The 23,035-nt window shown below is 46.0% G+C and overlaps 1 pseudogene; it reads right to left on the bottom strand.

Moving 5' to 3' along the window:
* Positions 1-13,244: 13,244 nt before the first annotated feature.
* Positions 13,245-23,035, bottom strand: part of LOC115459586 — a 35,357-nt pseudogene continuing 25,566 nt past the window's right edge.

Genomic DNA, 23,035 nt, shown 5'->3' with positions numbered 1-23,035 from the left:
GGATTTATTAAACAAGTCTTTAAGAGGACCCGCCAGAACCCTCTCTGAGCTCCCTCAGTATTCTGGGATGGATCCCGTCCGGCCCCATGGCTTTGTCCACCTTCAGCTTTACAAGTTGTTGATACACACTCTCTTCCGTGAACGGCGCTCTATCCACCTCATTCTCAGGTGTACTTTTGCTAGTCCCTCTCGGTCCTTCCCCAGAGTTTTCTTCAGTGAAAACAGAACAAAAGTATCTATTTAGCAAATTGGCTTTTTCTTCATCATTTTCTACATAGCGTTTTGTTGTATCTTTTAGTCTCACAATTCCCTTTATAGTCTTTCTCCTTTCACTAATATACCTGAAGAAGTTTTTGTCTCCCCTCCTTACATTTCTAGCCATGTGTTCTTCCGCTTGCGCCTTCGCCAGACGTACCTCTCTCTTGGCTTCTTTCAGTTTCATCCGGTATTCCTCCCCGTGTTCCTCCTCTTGAGATTTTCTATATTTTTGGAACGCTAACTCTTTAATCTTTATTTTCTCAGCCACTTGCTTTGAGAACCATATTGGTTTCCTTTTTCTCTTGCTTTATTTACTCTCCTTACATAAAGGTCTGTGGCCCTGTTTATTACTTCTTTTAGTCTGGACCACTGTCCTTCCACTTCTCGTATGTCCTCCCAGCCCATCAGCTCCTTCCTCAGGTATTCTCCCATTTTGTTAAAGTCAGCTCGCTTGAATCCAGGACTTTGAGTTTAGAGTGGCTGCCGTCCACATGAGCCGTTACATCAAAACAAACCGTTTGATGGTCACTGTTTCCCAGGTGCGCAGCCACTCGGACATTTGACACACTATCCCCATTCGTGAGCACAAGATCCAACATGGCTCCCTCCCTTGTGGGTTCGTTCACCATTTGTCTGAGCAGAGCACTTTGGAAAGCATCCATAATCTCTCTACTTCTTTCCGATTTTGCAGAAGGAACCTTCCAATCTACATCCGGCAGATTAAAATCTCCCAACAACAGCACCTCTCTTTCTTCCCCAACTTTTGAATATCAGCGATCAGATCTTTATCTAGTTCTTCCAATTGTGTCGGGGGTCTATAGACAACACCCACGTGGACCAATGTTCTATCCTCTCTTTTAAGGTGATCCATATCGCTTCTTCCTTTCCCCCAGTTCCCTGTCATTTCAGTCGCTGGGATATCATTTTTCACATACAGGGCTACTCCTCCACCTATACGTCCCTCTCTATCCTTCCTAAAAGATTATAGCCTGGTATGTTTACATCCCATTCATGGGAACCATTGAGCCATGTCTCTGTGACTGCAACTATGTCCAAGTCAGACTCCAAAATCAGGGCTTGAAGGTCAGGAATTTTATTGCTTAGACTGCGAGCATTTGTGGTCATCGCTTTCCATGTACATTTCCTAGTATGTGTTTGGTTTTAGTGATTTGTGAGGGTGTTTTCTCTTTGGGTACCTTCTCATATTTTTGTTCCCCCTTCCTTGCTTTTTCTTCTTTTTCCGCTTCAGTTTTATTTTCAGGAACATCAGAGTGCTGTAGTGGAGCAAAAGAATTTTGTAGTGACAACACTTGTGCGGGGTGGATGCTTCTGTGTCACATGATGAAGTCTGCCCGAGCCTACTGTGAACCATCTGTTATGTGGTTTTATTCTTTGAGGCAGTGGTGAGAAGTTATGATTCTGCAGAGTCCTATAAGTTGCTTTAATTGCATTTAATTCTTGCATTACTTTAAAGAGCTCTTGTCTTAAGTAGATAGCTGAATACAGATAGGACAAGCTTTAAGTCTCCAGATGATTGGCCTAGAGAAACCAGCTAGTTGAGAAGTGTGGGGATTTATAGGTCAGAATTAAACCTTTCCTTTGCAGGAGATTTTGGTTCAGATTCCAGCACCTAGAGAAACCAGCTAGTTGAGAAGTTTGAACAGGATGCGAAAACGGATAGGGAGCCAGTGAAGGGACTTGATGAGAGGGGTAGTATGAGTAAAGCGACCCTGGCGGAAGACGAGACGGGCAGCAGAGTTTTGAACCGACTGGAGAGGGGAGAGGTGACTAAGTGGGAGGCCAGCAAGAAGCAGATTGCAGTAGTCTAAACGAGAGGTGACAAGGGTGTGGATGAGGGTTTTGGTAGAGTGCTCGGAAAGAAAGGGGCGGATTTTACGGATGTTGTAAAGAAAGAAACGACAGGTCTTGGCGGTCTGCTGGATATGAGCAGAGAAGGAGAAAAGATGCCCCCAAGGTTTCGAGCTGAGGAGACAGGGAGAATGAGAGAGCCATCAACAGAAATAGAAAACGGCCTGCACGTAGACGCCACATGAATAGAAGATAGCCTGCATCTCTGAGCCTTATGCTCCAGTGAGCCTTATCAGCTCTGTGAAAGAAGCATTGTGTGATTATATGTGTGTGTGTGCTAAACAGGGAGATAAGTTTCGTTTCCCTTGCTAGTATCATTTCAGTATTATGACGTATGTATGTACTGTAAGAACTACAAATGTTTACTGCGCATGCCAACTGTGACGTATAAGGGGCTAATGCGCAGGCCCAGAAGGGAGGTATAAATGTGAGTGTCAGGTGATTTCTGACACACAGTATCCTGAGACGGAACTCAGTACTGTACATTGCTAGCAATAAGCTGTCTTGCCTTTGGAACCAGTTGCCTCTTGTCTCCTGATTTACTAGCCGAGGGTCCTATTACACCACCGCTTAAATCCACTTCGCTCAGTGAATTCGATCCCTACTACGACGGTACTTCTTAGGTTTTTCATAGACCAATTCTTGCAGTAATCACCACATAGGGGAAACGCTCTCAGGCCAGACAGCAGAAAATCTCCAATCCGCTGTAATCCGAAAATATAATGACATCCCGCTTGCTCAAAAAAGCTGCTTCAGGAAGGAACTTCATGCCAAACTATTATACTTCACAGACCCAAGGTTATTACGGATCACATTCCATCAAAATGGCAGAAGTATTGCCATACTGGGACAGACCAAAGGTCCTTCAAGCCCAGCATCCTGTTTCCAACAGTGGCCAATCCAGGTCACAAATACCCGGCAAGATCTCAAAAAAGTTCAATACATTTTACGCTGATTATCCCAGAAATAACCAGTGTATTTTCCCCAAGTCAATTTATTAATGGCCTATGGGCTTTTCCTTTAGGAAGCCATCCAGACCTTTTTAAAACCCCACTAAGCTAACCGCCTTTACCACATTCTCTGGCAACAAATTCCAGAGTTTAATTACACGTTGAGTGAAGAAATATTTTCTCCAATTCATTTTAAATTTACTACTTTGTTAGTACTTCTTCCATTAAAGGCCTGTTTGAAGAGCCAAGCTTTCACCTGCTTCCTGAAATAGAGATAGTCTTGTGTTAAGCACAGCCTTTCATGCAGTGCATTCCAGAGTGTGAGGGCTTATCATTTCTATAGCGCTACTAAACGTACACAGCACTGTACACTAAATATGTAAGAGACAGTCCCTGCTCAACGGAGCTTACAATCTATTCAAGACAGACAACAAGGCAAATAAGGAACTAGGGAATAAAAAACAGACCTGGGTACTGAACAGGTGAGTAGGAGTTAGGAGGTAAAAACAGCCTCAAAAACGTGGGCTTTTAGTCTAGATTTGAATGCGCCCAGAGGTGGCGCTTGACGTGCCAATGGTTCCCCCTCCTGCCCCTGTGATCACGATCCCCATCTGTTTACTCCTCCCCCCCAACATGCAGAAGGGCCAGCCAAGCCTCCTCCCCCTGACCCCCCCCCCTGGTTCTGAAGGCTGTGCACATCTGAATCTCTGTTCCGTCTTGCACAATGTTTATAATGATTATTAAAACAGAGGTGAGCTTGTACACACCAGTGTTATTTCTGCTGGCTGCCACTGACCTTGTATCTCAATGAGCAGACTTCCAAAATTGCTTAGCCTCTTTTGGTTTAATTCTTCTGAACTTGCTCCCGATACATGCTTTCTCCAGTTGTTCATTATCCATGCCTTTTGTTGTTCCTTATCCATGCCTTTTCTTGTGTAGAATCAGGAGTTCTACATTTCAAACAGCTGTGGAATGATTATGTATATACACATGAGAGCCAGCCTGGGACTAAGCAGGGAGGAAAGATGGGGACAGTGATGGTTCTAGTAGTTACTGAGAGGCTGTGTGAGGCTCTATAGTTCAGATGAGGCAGGCTAATTCTCCAATTGGACACACTCTTGGTGACATAGAGGGGCATAATAGAACCGCGAACGCCCATCTCCATGGGCGACTATTTCCAAAACGGGTGCGATGAAACTACAGTGTAGTAAATTTAAAACAAATCGGAGGAAAATATTCTTCACCCAACGCGTAATTAAACTCTGGAATTCGTTGCCGGAGAATGTAGTGAAGCGGTTAGCTTGGCAGATTTTAAAAAGGGGTTGGACGGTTTCCTAAAGGACAAGTCCATAAACCGCTACTGAATGGACTTGGGAAAAATCCACAATTCCAAGGAATAACATGTATAGAATGTTTGTACGTTTGGGAAGCTTGCCAGGTGCCCTTGGCCTGGATTGGCCGCTGTCGTGGACAGGATGCTGGGCTCGATGGACCCTTGGTCTTTTCCCAGTGTGGCATTACTTATGTACTTATGACCAGACTGTATTTTCGAAAAAAATGGGCGTCCATATTTCGGTTCAAAAATACAGTTTGTACGGACCAAATATGCCATGGATTTAGTCGCTTGTGAGCTGGGCGTTTGTTTTTTTTAGCGATAATGGAAACTAAAAACGCCCAGCTCACAAATGTCCTAATCCAAGCCAATTTGGTCGTGGGAGGGGCCAGGATTAGTAGTACACTGGCCCCCCCTGACATGCCAGGACACCAACTGGGCACCCTAGAGGTCAGTGTGGTGGACTTCAGAAACTGCTCCCACATGCATAGCTCCCTTACCACGGGTGCAGAGCCCCCAAGCCCCCTCCCCCAAAACCCACTACCCACAAATGTACAACACTACCATAGCTCTTAGGGGTGAAGGGGGCACCTACGTGTGGGTACAGTGGGTTTTGGAGGGCTCCCATTTGCCAGCACAAATGTTACAGGTGGGAGGGGGATGGGCCTGGGTCCGCCTGCCTGAAGTGCACTGCGGTACCCACTAAAAGTGCTCCAGGGACCTGCATACACGCAGGCCTCTAGGACTTGTTGCTGCTGTATAACCTTGGCACACCAGTTGACACCTGAAGACTAATCGCTCCGAAAATGTCCTTTATTGGAATAAACATGTTTACTCACAGTTAACTGCAGATCAGAGGTTGTGCCCCACTGGCAACGAGTCTCCCTGATACTGAGATTAGCAGTAGGTCAGAGCTGGCAGAATGCTGTAAAGTGCCCTCTTTCAGCAACATTCAACGTAAGAACTAGGTTCTGTAACGTGGCTAACACATGAAAGAGATCTAAAACTGGCTTACAAAAATGGCCACTACCTCATGGACTACCGGAAAGAAAACAGGGCACACTCTGACCCAGTAGGCAGGGGGGAAAAGCACCATGGGAGTAGAGCCTACCAACTACCAACATCGTGAGCATTTAACACAAGCTAGTGGAATCACGGAGCCCAATACCCTACACCCACCACAATGCATTGCTGATGTGACTCTGCAGTGCACCTAACAGAAAAGGTGTCACACTCACCCGAAAAGCACATCAGAACCATGGAAAGGCTGTCACAGGATAGAACACATTCTGCTGTCATGGAGGTGGGTACGGCATTTGAGGCTGGCAAAAAAGGTTTTTAAAGTTCTTTTTTTTGGTGGGAGGGGGTTAGTGACCACTGGGGGAGTCCGGGGAGGTCATCCTCGATTCCCTCTGGTGGTCATCTGGGCAGTTGGGCCACTTTTTGGGGACTTCTTCGTGAATAAACAGGGTCCAAAAAAAGTGACCCAAATTTGTGCTAAAAACGCATTCTTTTTTTCGATTATCGGCCGAGGACGCCCATATAAACTTTACGTTGAGCACCTGATTCTCAAAGGGGACATATTCCAAACAATATAATGAAAATAAAATGATTTTTTTTCTACCTTTGTTGTCTGGTGACTTGTTTTTCTGATCATGCTGGCCCAGTATCTGATTCTTCTGCTATCTGTCCTCTTAACTCCGTTTCCAGGGATTCCTTTCCATTTATTTATTTCTTTACTTTCCTTCTTTCTTCTTCATTTCTTGCCCTACATCCGTAAGTAAAAGCTGGGTCCTCCGCAGACTTGACTGTCCAGTGGATCCAGCTTCTGCCTATTTTCTCCATCCATGTGCAGTTTTTCTCCTCTCTTCCTTTTCCCTCATCTCATCACCTTCCTCCCTCTTCCCTCCCCTCCATCCATGTCCAGCATTTCTTTTCTCTCCCCTCCATTCATGTTCATCTCACTTCCTCTCTTCCCTCCCTCCATCCATGTGCATCTCCTTCCTGTCATACCCTCCAGCCACCCATGTCCAGCAACTCTCCTCTCCCCTGCCCATCCATCCACCCATGTCCAGCAACTCTCCTCCTGACACGCCTCAAGGGCTTTATGTGCCTGGAAGAGCGACTCCTCTGCCGCCTGCACTCGGGCCTCCAGCTCCCCTGTAAGCTGCTGCTGCTTTAAGAATTCACAAATCATGTCCTCTAACGGTCCCTGGACTTTTCTGAGTTGGTCTTCAAGAGGCTGCAAATGCTTGTCCAGCAAAGCCTCCATCAGCGCCGCTGCTTCTGCAGCTACCTTAAGAGACCCATGCGGAGCTGGGAGAAGGACCTGTCAAATTCACAGGGCCGCCATCTTGTCATTGGGCGGTTGATTCCACTGCCAGTCTTACGAGCGGGTCTAGCTGCCATCTGCCGACACAGAACTATCTCTGAGAAAGTGGCAGGGGCGTAGCCACTTTCCCTCCAGGCCTGTCCGAGGTTTAAATCTTTTTTTACCTCCGTCATAAGCGGCCACATCACTGAACGGCAAACCCTGCCCATCAAGCCTTCTCTTCGTGAGTTCGTTCCCTCTGAGTCCCGCCCTCGCGGAAAGAGGAAATTACTTCAGAAGGTGGGGCTTGGAGGGAATGAACTCACAAAGAGAAGGCTTGATGGGCAGGGTTTGCCGTTCAGTGATGTGGCCGCTTACGACGGAGGTAAAAAAAGATTTAAACCTGGGCAAGGGGATGTTGGCTGGGCAGGCCTGGAGGGAAAGTGGCTGGGCCTGGGGTCAACCAGGCCCGCCTGTGGCTATGCCCCTGGACAGAAGAGTGGGTTTTAAAAACTGTGATAATTGTTTTGATATTTTCCTGCAATGTATTTCTCTAGTTTGGCCAGCAGGTGGTGCATGTTTATGTTTAAAGCTGTTACAGAGAAAAGACCTGCAGTGATGTGGCCAGCTATTTTTTCAAACTTGTTGTTCTGGGCTGATTGGCCTGGAATTTGAAGCAGTGGCGTAGCAACATGGGGCCTGAGGGGCCCTGGGCCCCCGTAGATTCAAGTCTGGACCCCCCTCCCGGCGAACCCGCCCCCGCCGTCGCCTACCTTCACTTTTGCTGGCGGGGGACCCCACTCCCCGCCAGCCCACATTCTCTCTGTCTTGCTCCTGCTCCTATTACAACGTGCAGGACGTCAGCAATGCATGCAATAGGACCAGGAGCAAGACGGAGAGAACGTGGGCTGGCGGGGAGTGGGGTCCCCCGCCAGCAAAAGTGAAGGTAGGCGGCGGCGAGGGAGGGAGGTCGGCAAAGACATGGGGGCGGCAATGGCGGCTGGGGGGGGGCGGCGCCGGGGGAGGGCTAAAATGTGCCCCCTCCCCTCGGGCTTTGGACCTCCCTCCCACGGAAGTCTGGCTATGCCCCTGGTTTGAAGTTACCCAGGAGCTACTGGCTTTTGCTCCAGTTTCAACCAGGGAGAAAAGAGAGAGAGACAGAACTCTGCGAACCCTACGAAAAGTTATATTTGATAACTTGTGAGCAGCTATATGTCCTGCTCTCCCAGGTACTATTTAGACAGTAAACAAATGTTTAGTTAGTGTTATAATTGATCTATATTCAGTTACTTGTTAATGTTTTGCAGATTGCAAAAACAATTGTTTTCCTGAATCATGGGAAGAAGGGTGCCCAGGGAAACCATCCTGAACTTCTCTCAGAGAAGGAATTTGTTCAGGCCCTTAGGTCTAGGATGGGACGCATGCCCCCTGTTTTCTTTGCACAAGGAAGTACCTGGAATAGAATCCCAGCCCTTCTTCCCCTGGTGGAACAGGTTCGACCGCATTGGCCTTCAGAAGGGCAGAGAGTTCCTCTGCAAGTACCTACTTGTGCTGGGAGCTGTAAGACTGAGCTCCCGGTGGGCAATTGGAGGTTTGAGACTAAATTGAGAGTGTATCCTAACCGGACTATTTGAAGAACCACCGGTCGGAGGTATAAGAGGCCACCTTTGGTGAAAAAATATCAACCTCCCTCCTACCGGCAAGTCGTCCGGAACAGACACCTGTCTGGACAACTGCTTGTCTGGACTGATTGAGAATCCTGGTGATTTGTGTGTTGGGTCTGTGAATGCTTTCTGGGAACTGTGGGACCACTGGGGAGTGTGGCCTCCAGTAACCTAGAAATCACTGGGGATAAGCACTGTGGGATTCTTAGAGCTGGTTTGGTTTGGTAGCCAGGGCCATGCCGACACGGTAAGCGAAGTAGGCATGGCAGGAGGGCGCCATCCTCTGGGGGGCGCCCCACGCACCATGCTTACCTCGCCCTCTTCTCCCCAGATCCTTGTCCTTTTTTTTTTTGTTTAAATTACCTCTCCGGCGTGTGGCAGCGTAGCGTTAGTGAGGAGGCGGCGCTCCCCGCCCCGACGTGTCAGTCTCTTCCCTTCGCTCGGTTCCGCCATCTTCTGACATCAGAAATGACGTCAGAAGAAGGCGGGACACCTGAGCGAAGGGAAGAAGGACACGTCGGGGCGGGGGAGCGCCGCCTCCTTCTCACTAACGCTACGCTGCCGCGCGCCGGAGAGGTAAATTTAAACAAAAGGAAAAGGATCTGGGGAGAAGAGGGAGGGTAGTGTAGCGATCGTTTTCTGGGGGGGGGGCGCGCCGGCGGGGCCAACTGCAGGGGGGCGCCGGAGACCCTAGGCCCGGCCCTGTTGGTAGCAGTCTGCCTGTGTTCTAAAACTTTTCTTACTAAACTATTTTGAGGGACTGTGAGGCTGTTAGAGTCCTAAAACATTTCTTCCTATAACTGTTTGAGTATATATCTTATCTAAAACAAGCTTTAAAGAAAACAAAAAAAAAACCACTGTTCTTTCTTTTGCTGTGGGTCTATCCTATTCCTTAATCTAAAATTGCTAGTTTTTCTTTAAATTGTATTAACATTTCCCACTGTTCAATAGTTACCTCCACAGCCCCTCTGGTCCTGTAGGTTGTGAAGAGAAGCAGTTCAGACAGACTCATCCTGCTCGGGCAGAGGTCCCCTGATGCAACTACCACCTTTTATGCAGTAACTGACTGGTGATTTGCCTCAATCATGTTACTCTCACAATCTGTGATCGTCCCTCCAGTCTAGCTGAAAGTGTCTCAACATTGCCTTAGCTTTATAAGGTTAATGAATAGTTCAATATTAGCCGGCAGGACTTCCTCATGCATAAGCTGGCACTTTAGTCATTTACATAGTAACATAGTAGATGACGGCAGAAAAAGACCTGCACGGTCCATCTAGTCTGCCCCCGATAAACTCATATGTGTATACCTTACCTTGATTGTACCTGTCTTTTTTCAGGGCACAGACCGTATAAGTCTGTGCAGCAGTATTTCCCGCCTCCCAACCACCAGTCCCGCCTCCCATCACCGGCTCGCACAGACCCGTATAAGTCTGCCCTCCCCCATCCTAGCCTCTCAACCACCAACCCTCTTCCCCCCGCCACCCAATTTCAGCTAAGCTTCTGTGGATCCTTCCTTCTGCACAGGATTCCTTTATGCCTGTCCCACGCATGCTTGAATTCCGTTACTGTTTTCATCTCCACCACCTCCCGCGGGAGGGCATTCCAAGCGTTCACCACCCTCTCTGTGAAGAAATACTTCCTGACATCTTTCCTGAGTCTGCCCCCCTTCAATCTCATTCATGTCCTCTCGTTTCTACCGCCTTCCCATCTCCGGAAAATGATTTAAAAATCATTTAAATGATCTTCTCCATTTGCCTCTTTTGCTAGTTTCCTTCAACTTATATCATTTTACTTTCATCTCACATATTATTGCTATGGGTAATCAAGTTGGTGTAAACCCCTCCCCCCTTTTTTTTTGTATAGGCACCTAGGCGGATGCCTAGTGCTAGAATGGAAAGCTGGGTGGGTGGAAGGTGCAGACATCAAATTTCTTAGTTTAGGACCGGGGCGGGACCGGGTATTATCTGGGGAGGCTCCAGCAGCTGCACCAGCCTTTTACTCCGTAATTCACTCCACACAGTCTTTCTCTCTGAACCAAACTTTCCTTTCCTTTTAAACGATTCAGGCACAGCACACTTTATCTTCACGGATAAGAAGTAACGATTTACAGGTCTTTCCTCCTCTCTCAGACATGGACCAAAATACAGTTAATGGTTACTTTAATTCCCTTAGATGTTAAAATCGCCTGGGTCTTTCAAGCATCAGTGTAGATTATCTATTCTTCATACAGACAGATGTTAAACATTTTGTTGGATTTTATTCATTCTCTCAATTGTATCTTTCATTTAGAAAGAAGATTTAAGAAATTTGTATTACAGGATTGTTAGTAAATTATTCTTCCCTCATTACTCTATTTCAAGTTCAGATTTTTTTTTTTTTTTGTTATTAGATAATGTAATTACCAGAGGTTTTCTGGCTTCTCGATTTTTGTAACCCGCTTAGAACTGCAAGGTGGTAGTGGAATATGTCAGTAATGTAATGTAAGATTGTTATACCCTTCAGCCCTGTACAGATGGAAAAGGGTACCCTGGATGTTGTAGCAGAAACAGAAACGGACCTCCTGCCCTTTCTTTTAGCATTTCAAGAAAATGTCAGGAAGTATTTTTTCACGGAGAGAGTAGTGGATGCTTGGAATGCCCTCCCGCGGGAGGTGGTGGAAACGAAAACGGTAACGGAATTCAAACATGCGTGGGATAACATAAAGGAATTCTGCTCAGAAGGAATGGATCCTAAGGAGCTTAGACGAGATTGGGTGGCAAAGCCGGTGGCGGGAGACGGAGATGGTGTTGGGCAGACTTATATGGTCTGTGCCAGAGCCGATCGTGGGAGGGGACTGATGGTTTGGAGGCGGGGATAGTGCTGGGCAGACTTATACGGTCTGTGCCAGAGCCGGTGGTGGGAGGCGGGGCTGGTGGTTGGGAGGCGGGGATAGTGCTGGGGCAGACCTATACGGTCTGTGCCCTGAAAAGGACAGGTACAAATCAAGGTCAGGTATACACAAAAAGTAGCACATGTGAGTTTATCTTGTTGGGCAGACTGGTTGGACCGCGCAGGTCTTTTTCTGCCATCATCTACTATGTTACTATGATTTAGTAGGGGTGGACAGGTACCTATTCTTGTCCACTAAAACAAGGCAGCCACTGTTCTAGTTCTGTTTGTTGTCTCTCGTCCTTCTTGAATCCTCGCTTCTCTAGCAAGTGCCTTAATGGCAGGTACCTCTCTCCTATTGGCTGGCTTATCTCTCCTTAGAACACTGACACCTAATGGACTTTTAGGGAACAGCAGTGACAATTCAGGCAGATTTACCCTGCTGAATATCTCATAGTATTACACCAGCAAAACTCGGGATTTAGAGGTTAAATATCCTCATAAAACCAAGTATTTCCACTTTTCTAGAGATAAATCAAAACTGACAAGACTGCAAAATTGCCAGATTTTGGGGTCCTTTAACTGAAATGTGTTAGATTTTACAGTTACTCTTGCTTAATGGAGAAATTTAACCCAGGGTAGCTGCTAAACTAAGGCAGCATATTTTTGAAGACGACCTGGGTTAAAATGGGAATTAGAACATGGTCCCAAGGTTGCAGTTAGTGTGGAACCACTTAACACCTCCTATTTAACGGTCCTGAACTAAGAACAGAAGTGCTGGTTAGTACATGTTATGTGCAGAATGTTACCTGCAAAATGTCTTCCACGTCCATTCTCCACCGAACCCCTCCCCAACACAAAATGCATTTAACACCCAGATTAGGATGTAGTAACTATAAAAATAATGCAAAACCCGTTACTGCAGTTGTATGATAGCAGTTACCATGTGCTAAATCGGATGCACCTTAGTGAAAGACCCTGTTTGAAGTGCACAAGAGGTGTCTGACATCAGCTAATGCCAATTATGATTTCTGTGGTCAGTGAATTTCAAAGCTTCCATTACGGTTTAGTGAAACGAACTTGCATACACATTTTCACTCTATGATATCAGGTGATCTAGTGAAAAAGGTATTTTTGTCCTGTAGTCAGATTTGAATTAATCCAAGTATCAATTATTTGCTGTATTTTTTTATTACTCAAATGAATGTAAATATTGCTCTTACTTTCATAGTTAAAGTCATTCTGTAGTACTCTCAGCATATCCAAAAGCTGAAAAGAATAAGTTAAATTAACCACCATGTTACAGAAATTCTGTGCAGGAACGTTGTTCAAAACCTAGAGAAATTATTTCATTACAATCATTTTTTTTTTTGTTCAAGTTCCGAGTATCCAACTAGCTTAAGTGGAGTGGAACGGGTAGATGTGAATTGCTCTCCTTCAAGAGTACAATGATCCCTGACTAAAAGAGCTTAAAATTTATCTGCTTTGGGCTGAACTGACCCGACATGAATATCTGGGTCGCAGTGTCCATTCGGAATCAAACCGGGTCCCCCGGCTCAGCAACCTGCTGCACTAACCATTAGGCCTCTCCTCCTCCCATTTATTTCTAATACTTGTATTGCCGTTGTAGTATTAATGACAGATCATAAAAGACAGATTACATAGAAGTACAATGAGTCTCTGCCCTATTGAGCTTACAGTCTCAATGTACCTCATGATTATTGATTCCCCAGAGGACAGAGCTGTAGATTTTCATGTTATTCACTAGTTATTCACAATATCTTATTCCATCTGTGGCTTTCACTATGTCACTGAAACCCCTCTTTACATTTAAAGGCTCTGTACAGTAAGAAAGAAATCCTCAAACTATTATATTTCTGTAGCAGTGATTGGTTTGAACATGTTTAACACAAATCTGTAAAATCTTCCACCTCTCACAATCCTGCCACAGACTTCAGATTAAGGAAATATATCAGGAAAAGAAGCTGGATTTTATGAAATCATAAGGAAGAGCAGCAGAGCTTCCCAGATTTATTTGTATATTCTGATGACTGTATATAAGACTTTGGTAACATAACTACAAACTGTCAAGCAGAGAGAGAGAGTCTGGGAATGTTAATCCTGAGTCCTGCTGTTTAATTCCAGGATGGAACCTGGCGGATTCTCATATCTCCTACATAGAGGTAGAAGAAAGGTCGGAGTTTCCCTGTGAAGGAGTTGGTGAAGGTGAAGAGATGAGATTTATTCTCTGCATCATAAAACGAGACCTTTCCTGCCTCATAGTCCAGCAGAATCCCCACTGCCCGGAGGATCTCACTTAGGGGGAGATGGGTCTCGGGGGAGGTGAGGGCCCAGCATCCCTGTTCATTCCACAGACTCACTGTCCAGAATCCCTTCTCAGGTGACAGTGTGGATCCACCCCTTCCTCCTCACAGAGTCTTTACACACTCCCAATATACAGTAACTCACATCCCCCACCTCCACCTCCCAGTAATGTCTCCCTGAGGTGAAGCCCTCACTCCCCAGCACACAGGGATAAGCATCAAATCTCTGAGGAGTGTCCCCACATTCTGTCTTGTGTTTCCATTTCTGACACTTTTCGATCTTCAGACAGGACGAGATCAGGACCAGCAGTTTCAGGATCCAGAGTCACATTTACTGCAGAGAGGAGAGATATTAATATACATGAGCAAACACTTCTCATTAGCTTATCAAACACCCACCCACTAACCATCATTGGCTCCTCCACACCCAGCTCTAACCCTCATTTGGCTCCTCACACTCCCAGCTCTAGCCTTCATTGGCTACTCCTGCACCTACCTCTAACCCTCATTTGCTGGTTCTTCAGTCAATCACTTTTTCTATGGCAGATGCTCTGCTATTGGCTATTATCACCTTCTTGTCTCAGATTGGACTTATCTCATTGGATATCAGATTTTCAGTGTTCCCTACTGGAATGAGTCTATTCATACCAACGAGGTTGGATAAAAACAGAGATGGGATCACATCAAAATGCTGAAGCCAACTTAGGTTAATCTCTGTTTCCCCTCCCCAACTCAGCCATCGTCCCTGTACTCTCAAAACAATTTATAACAATTCTGAGCAGGCATGCTGGGCCCTCACCTCCCCTGAGACCCAGCTCCCCCTGAGAAAGAGACTCTGGGCATGGCTCTGAAAAAACCTAATAAAAAGGGGAGTTTTGAACAGTGAAATCAGAGGCTCGTCTACGGGTAGATGCACTGCATAGAACCACATTATACTCTTGTGTTCTGCTACACCTTCAAATCCCTCAAAGTCCATTATGCAGTCTGACCAAGTTTTTTTTCCAAATATTGTTTATAGTAGGCTGTGTGACGCAATCCCAGGCTATCTCAACGTAGTATTATGCCACTGTCTTCCAGTAGTCCAGCATGATGGCTTCCTCGTCTGCATCTACAGCTTCATAGGCCTTGCTGTAAAGCTCCCACATGTAGTGGCACTGGAAAGCCTTTATTATTGCCTGATCGAGGGTCTGGATGATGGATGTGTTCTGGGGAATGAAGAGAACCTCATTATTGGGCTGTGCATTTTCTAGGTCTGCACGACAGTGTACTGGTGCATTATCCAAAATCAGCAGTACCTTGAAGGCAAGGTTCTTACGGTGGAGATACCGTTCAACTTCTGGAACAAAACAGTTGTTGGACATCATCCAAGCTTTGTAGTTCCTTCTCCAATGGACTGGCATATTGTATACAGGTAAAAATAAGTACCTGTATACAATATGTAAGCCGCATGAGCCTGCCATGAGTGGGAAAGCGCGGGGCTACAAATGTAACAAAATTTAAAAAAATAATTCAGGTTCTTTCCTTTAGGTGCACGAGGATTTGGGCTCTGTACAGAGGCCTGCATTTGAAATCAGCTTTGGCATTGGTGCACAACAACACGGTAACATGATCTTTAAATGCCTTAAAACCAGGGGCTTTGGCTGCCATTTTCGTTATATCTGTCCATTTGCCAGCCTGTTTGTAAAACAATCCAGTCTCATCGATATTGAAGACCTGCTCTGGCACATAACCCTTTTTTTCTATCACACTTAGCAGGGATGTTTTAAATTCTTCTGCAGCTTCGTTGTCAGCTGAACCTGTCTCGCCACAAAGGCTTACTTTTTTTAAGCGCATACCTCTTTTAAACGCGCAAGCAGCCAGAACTTGCAGGAAAAGGGTTTCACGTTTTCATGACTCTGGGTGTCGTATTTATAAATCTGTTTGGCTTGATCTTCACAGCAATCCTGTCCACTGTGCACTTTTATTTTGTAATCCACCATTTGCATTATGCACAAATGTAACCACTTTTCCATCTTTCCTACTGACTCAACACATAGTAACATAGTAGATGACGGCAGAAAAAGACCTGCACGGTCCATCCAGTCTGCCCAATAAGATAAATTCATATGTGCTACTTTTTATTTGTACCTGTCCTCTTCAGGGCACAGACCGTATAAGTCTGGCCAGCACCATCCCCGCCTCCCAACCACTAGCCCGCCTCCCAAACTCGGTTAAGCTCCCAAGGATACATTCCTTCTGAACAGGATTCTTTATGTTTATCCCACGCATGTTTGAATTATGTTACCGTTTTCATCTCCACACCTCCCGTGGGAGGGCATTCCACGTATCCACCACGAAGCACACGAAGCACAGATGTAGTTTTGGAACTTTCTGGTTCTGCTTCTCAAACAGACCACTGAATCTCTTCCTTTTTTTGCTGGAGGATCAGCTGACTCATTAAATTTTAATGTGTGGCCAACGGCAGAACAGACATGCTGGAATGGAGGATATCCAACACACCTATTTTGTCACCAAGACACATCACATGTTTCTTTCTCTTACGATCGGTACATGAAAATTGTAACTCACCCCCTGGATGCTTAGCGGCCATTCCAGAAGCAGACTATCATTCAGATGGAAACAGTTTACTAAGGTGGCGTTAGCATTTTTAACGAGCCCACAATTAGCGTGTAAGCGCATATAGGGATATTGTAGGCACATAGACGGTTAATGCTCGTACATATTAACACACATTAAAAACACTAACGTGCCTAACCTCTTGGCCGCTCTAGGAACTTGGTGGTTTGGTATAATATTGTATATCAGATTCAGTTACCTGTATATCTGCCAAATTCCATCCACCAATCTGCATTAAAATAAAGATGAACAATGATCAGATCTCTGAGAAGAGAAATAAGTACAATGATATAAAAAATTATATTAGGGGTAGACAATGATTACAATTTTTATTGCCATTAATCGTGTGAATAAAAATTGTAATCATGCAATTAACCGTGCTTAATCACAGCATGCATTTTGGGCATTAAAGAATAAAGTTTCAAACAGCCTTCATTCAGTTTCTCTCATGCCCCCTTCCCCAGCCTCTCCCCCAGCTTCTCTCATGCCCCAATGCCCAGCCTTCACCAAGTTTCTGTTCCCCACCCCTACATTTATTTGTACAGCAGGGCTCAGGGTCAGCGTTGCCTCAAACTCCTTGTCTCGCTCTGCACAGCGATTGGGCTCTGCAGATACTTGAGTCACGCAGTGTCGGAATTTGGGGAAGTCTCGCGGTTTCAAGTCTCAAGAGACCTTCCCCACCTTCCTGCACCCATGCAGCTCAAGTATCTGTAGAGCCTGTCCATGCAGGGGGAGAGAAGGAGTTTGAGGTAGCTACGAGGAAGGAGAAAACTCCCGAGCCCTGCTGTAGAGATAAGCGTGGGATAGGGGTGGGTCGCGTTAAAAAAAATCAGGCAGCAGAGATCTCACGTGGTGTGATGCAGGAGTGAAGTCGCGTTGGAACTGAGCTCCTGCGATTCCCCCATCATCTTAACGCTATTAACAGCCTAAAAGGGGAAAAACGAACTTTAGTATCGCCAGCCTTACAACTTGGAGACCGGGTTGTTTTTGTTCGGTAACCTTTGTGAAGAAGAATGGCGGCGAAAACGCTTCGAAAGATAAAGAGAAAGGCAAGATCGCAGAATCCAAGATGGCGCCCGGACAGCAATCGCCGAATTCGAGCGGTTTGCTCAGTATGGACGCGAGAAAATCACCGCGGAGGTGACAGCTGCGGTAGAGGCGGCCCTTGATAAAAAACTGCAAGCGTGTTGACCGCGCAGAATCTGCGCATGAACGGCTTGACGGGTTTCACCTCGATCTGGACCACATGCACCAGCGGATCAGTGACCTGGAAGGACCGAGCAGCGACATCCGAACAACCTGTGGAGGCACTATAGAAGAAAATAGTGGAGCTAGAAAACAAACTCGACGATTTAGAGAACAGGTCTCGTCGTAATAATTTACGACTAATTGGGCTCCCGAACATATAAAGGCTCAGAGCTAGCTGGGCAGTTTCCTAGCAACCGGCCTTTCAGAGCACATGTAAAAATGAATAATCTGCCGGGCCCGCTCGCATCGAAGAGCGACATCGGCTGGGGCGAAGCACCAAGGCGCGGCGAGGTCGCGGGCCGGGTGTAATGAAGATTCTCCACTATGGCCACAAACAGGCGATTTTGCAAGGCTGTAAGGGCAGGAGGAGAGCTTTGTTGTGAAGGCCAACGGATACTTTGTCTCCAGGACTATTCAGCACGTGTAGCAGCGGCGCGAAAGGAGTTTGCGCCGTGTGTGCGGCTTTACATGAGAGAAAAACTCAGGTTTGCACTGATATATCCTGCCAAACTGAAGGTGCAGTACGAAGGGGGAGATAAAATCTTTGAAGAAGTGGCTGCAGCTAAAGAATTCTCAAGAGTATGCACAGGAACCTGCAACATGATGTTGAAAAAATGGCGTCTTAAAGAAGAAAAGTCTTTGATGGGGCATGTGAGTTGAAAGAGACTTTGAGACATGGACTAGAAGACTGTTAAGTATGATTAGAGACTATATCTCCATACCTAAACTTTTGTCTCAAGGGAATAATTGGACAGAGGGGCACAAGGTAAAACCCGGTCTCAATAAATGGAGACAGCATAAATACTACATGATTGGGGTTCTCCACAGGAGCAGATGGTAAATTGAAATACGAGGGGGAAAGGACACTATACGTGATGAGTTCCCTGTTGGAACTCAAGGGTTTACAGATTGGAGGGGGGGGGAAGGGAAACTCACGGGGGGGAGGGGGAGGGAGTGGGGGAATAAGGGAGGGGGCGGGGAGCAGGTCTGTTTAAATATGGCATGTGAATGGGGTAGGAGAAGGACAACTAGGGAAGTGTCGAGAGTATACAAAGCAGCAGAGGGAGGTGTAGGCTGGGACACCTTTCTCTTTATTACAGGTTTAATAACATACGTGAGCCACTTAGGATAGGCCATGGTTAAGCTAATATCGTGGAATGTGGGGGGTATTTCCTCCCCAATCAAAGAAGTAAGATTTTACAGACTTTAAATAGACAAAAGGCACATATAGCAATGCTACAGGAGACACATCTAACAGCAATAGAACACAAGAAGTTGTGTAAATGGTGGGTGGGAGACTACGTGGAAAGCCCGTCACCAAATAGAAAGGCGGGAGTTATTATCTTATCCGCAAAGGGCTTCATATTACAAAAAAACGAGTAATTGTGGACCCGCTAGGAAGATATGTTTTCCTTAGAAGCCCATGTAAATAATCACCCTTTCTTACTAATTAATGTATATGCACCAAACCAATATGACAGGAGGTTCTATCAGACCCTGGTGAGACATGTGCACTCCCTTTGATCAGATGCCTATAATTATGGGGGGAGATTTTAACTCAGTCTATGACCCATTGCTGGATAGTACTGGAGTCTCTAGAGTAGGGCCAGTGAACTTGACAAAGGGAGTCCCACGGCTGTGCTCAATGTTAGATCTAGTGATGCATGGCGCCTGTACCATCCGGGAGAGAGGGACTATACCCATTTATCTAGGGCACATGATACACTATCCCAAATTGACTATATCCTGGTTTCGGCAAATAGGATTCCTTGGTTACAACAGGCTGAGATAGGGCCAACACAGGTCTCAGACCACGCTTTTGTGTGGATCACAATTGGGTGTGACGGGGATAGAACCCAGAAGCCTAGGTGGCGATTTCCCACAGAACTGTTCTACGACCCACCATTTACCTCCTATATACAATCCCAGTGGAAAGAATATTCAGAGTTAATGAGAATAGTTATCATTTAGACCCGATACTATTTTGGAAGCGGCCAAGGCCGTGCTGAGAGGAGCCATAATTTCATATCATTCCTATAAGAAAAGATCTAGAGAGGCAGAGATAGTCAGGATGGGGAAGGTAGTGGGGCAGGCACGCCAGAGATTTGGAACTAACCCAACGCCCTTAAATAAATCAAGACTATTAGAAGCTCAGTCATCTTTGAACCAGTTAATACATGCCAAAGCCAAAAATCAAATTTTTTATTATCGTTATCAGTTATACAAACATGCAAATAGCAAGGGAAAATTGATGACACGACTGTTACAGCAAGTGGGTGGCTCCAGATATGTGTCACAAATCAGAGATACACAGGGGAGTACTCAGCATACTCTGGAGGGAGTGAATGAAGTATTCCAGCAGTTTTATGAAGCTTTATATTCCCCTCCAGAGGATCAGGGGCTTCAAGCCGAGTGTTACTTAGCAGGACAATCACTGCCCCAGATCACAGAGATACAACAAAGTAGCCTTAATAGATTAATAACACAGGACGAGGTGAGCTGGGTATACGTGCCAGCCCATTGCATAAGTCTCCAGGAGTGGATGGACTCTCCTCTGAGTTTTATAAACTCCTTAGCTCGGATATTGTACCCTGCCTGACAGAGGTGTTCAATAAAATGTATAGAGATGGGGGGGTCTACCAGAGTCTTTAAGGAAGGCACAAATCATAGTCTTGTTAAACCAGGCCGTGACCCACTCTTAGCCAGTTCATATAGACCTATCTCGTTGCTTCCTTTTGAAACAAAATTACTGGCAAAGATTCTGGCAAACAGACTGGCACGGATCCTGCCGGAGATAGTGGAGGAGTCTCAGGTGGGCTTTGTACGAGAAAGATCAGTAGCTCGAAATATGAGACAGATTTTAGGAGCGTTGGAAAGCCTACATGAATCATCAACCCCGGCCTTAATAATTAGTTTTGATGCCGAAAAGGCATTTGATCGGGTTAACTGGAGACTTCATGTTTGCCTCCCTGAGGGCATTTGGGATGGAAGGGTTTTTCCTACATGCCATAGAAACGCTGTACCAAGGACCTGTTGCGGAGGTATGGGTAAACGGGCGGGCATCTGCGACGTTCAGGATCGCCAGGGGCACCCGACAGGGATGTCCCCTCTCGCCCCTTCTTTTTGTGTTGGTGCTTGACCCTCTTATAGAGAAAATCCAGAATATGAGGGAGGTGAGAGGGGTACATATACAGCAAACTTCCTTTAAGATCTCGGCCTTCGCGGATGACCTCTTGACTATAATACAGGACCCCCAGGTGTCCTTACCGTCACTACTGGACATTTTTGCTGAATTGGGGATTACTCTGGTTTCGTCTCAATCTAGACAAATCTGAGGTTATGACACTTCACATGAGAGAGGAGCAGTGGGAAAGTCTATGTTGTCCACTTAAAAGAGTGGGGGATGCGTTTAAATATCTAGGGATCCAGCTCACCAAGGACCCCAAGCTGCTATATAGTGCTAATGTAGAATACTTGCTAGAAGACACCAAGAGAACACTGGGAAGATGGCAGGGCTACCGATATCGTTGATGGGCCCGCATCTCCTTGTTTAATATGGTGCTTTTCCCTAAATGGCTTTACTTTTTACAGACAATCCATTATATCTCAAGCACCAGGAAGTGAGAGCTTTACAAAAAACTGCTTTCAAAATTTTTGTGGGCTGGGGAAACGACCCCAGATACGATTTTCACAACTGGTGAGGCCTTGGAGGAACGGGGGGATGGGAATGCCAGACATTAAACGCTATAATGTAGCATGTTTATTGCGTCACCTGGGAGGACTGGTATCTGCAGAGGGAGGATTATACCCCATTGGAGATAGAGGAAAGCAAGGTGTAGCCCCTTAAACCTGATGTAGGTCTTACATGGGGCATTGAAGGACCTACCTACAAGGTTGAGGACTAGTGTATTGGTGTGGCCTTAAAGGCCATATGGAAGGACTTGGCCAGGCTATGGTCCTTTGATCCTAGATGTAGTAGATTACTACCCCTCCTAGGGAATGAGGCGTTCCGCCCAGGGGATGAAAATCCTATAGTGAGATCCTGGGAGAAGGGGATAAAGTACTTATACATTATTGGTTGGAGCCCAGTGGTAATATTAAAACAATGGCCGAATTAAACCTAGACGAAGCGGATTGGGGGGGTATGTTTTGCATACGAACAGCTTAGACATTATATAGCTTCACTCCCACCGAGATGCACTTGGTGTTGATCTGACCACTAAGATGGGGAATTATTTGAGATGATATCAGAGGATCCTATTTCGATATCCATATTACGTAAAAGGCTGTTACTGGCAAGACCACAGGGAGACCTCACACGAGTGGCAGCAAAAGTGGCAGCAGACACACAAAGAGGGATCACCCCGGGAGATTTGTTAAAGGGTTGGAGGGAGTTCTGAAATGGACGCAAAACGCAAACCTTCGAGAATGCCAGGTCAGAGTGATATACAGGGCATATACCTCTCAGTCTCGCTGAATCAGATGGGATACTAGAATCTAGCCCAATGTAGACGCTGTGGGGCAGCCGGACAATAACTTCTACCATGCTTTTTGGAAGTGCTCAGCTATAACAGCCTTCTGGACCAGGATAGTTAAATATTTAGAAAGAATAGGAGGGAAAACGGTTATCAGCAGCCTACGAGTATTCTCTTGGGTTGCCATGCTCCAGTGGAGGGGGGTACGAGATACCAGAATATAATGGCCCATAAGGCTTTTTTGGTGGCATGAAGTGCATACTTGTTAACTGGACACAAGACTGAACCCCTCCTTTTGGCAATGGAGGAATCGCTTACATGACTTACTTACGATGGAGCTCCAGGACTCTCTGCTTAACCCTCGGACACAAAGCAATTTTTTCCTTACCTGGGAAGGATATATTAACAACTTGTCCCCATAGGCGAGGAGTCATATTATTAATAAACTTGGAGCTTTGTCCAAGCTCCCTCGCAACTAATGGAAATTAATGGGATGAGTCCTTTTTCTACACCTTTTTTAGGAATTGGGGAAGACAGTAGAGCAGGGACCGAGGCGAGTGGGGGGGGGGGGGGGGGGGAGGGGAGGGTTAGGAGGGGGGGGGGGTAGGTAGGTTTAGGAGGGGGGTAGAGGGGGGGGGAAATCTATTTGGAGTAATTAGCCCCTTCCCCAGCATAGATATGGACATCTTCCGGGGGAGGGGGTAGGAGGGCCATCAGACCAGCAGGCCCCCTTGCCTCTCTTGCGGAGGAGGGGAGGGGAGTAAATTCACACATTATGGTTTGATCCTTTAATTCAAGGCTTTGTGAATAGCACAGGCTGAGCGACCTGAAGGGTTTATATTTTGGTGGGGCAAGCATTTGTGACACACTATGGTGTCAATTTGGGGTGAAGGGAAAGATGGGGGGGGAAGGGGTTGTTGGGAAATTGTTGTTATAGCATCTTGCTGATTATCTGTTAGTTCATAGTACAAAGGGGGGGGGATAAAGTTAAAAGACTTAATGGAGATCGAGTAATATCGTACAATTTCAGTACTTGGTGTGTGGTTGATTGATTGTAGAGGACATTTACATTATGTAAACACCATTTTTGTGCTTCATTAATAAAAACTGTTGAAACCT

This window comes from Microcaecilia unicolor, unplaced genomic scaffold, assembly GCF_901765095.1.
Source record: "Microcaecilia unicolor unplaced genomic scaffold, aMicUni1.1, whole genome shotgun sequence".
NCBI classification, from domain to species: Eukaryota; Metazoa; Chordata; class Amphibia; order Gymnophiona; family Siphonopidae; genus Microcaecilia; species Microcaecilia unicolor.
Note: the sequence above shows the minus strand (reverse complement) of the source record. Positions and strands in the feature narration are given on the sequence as shown.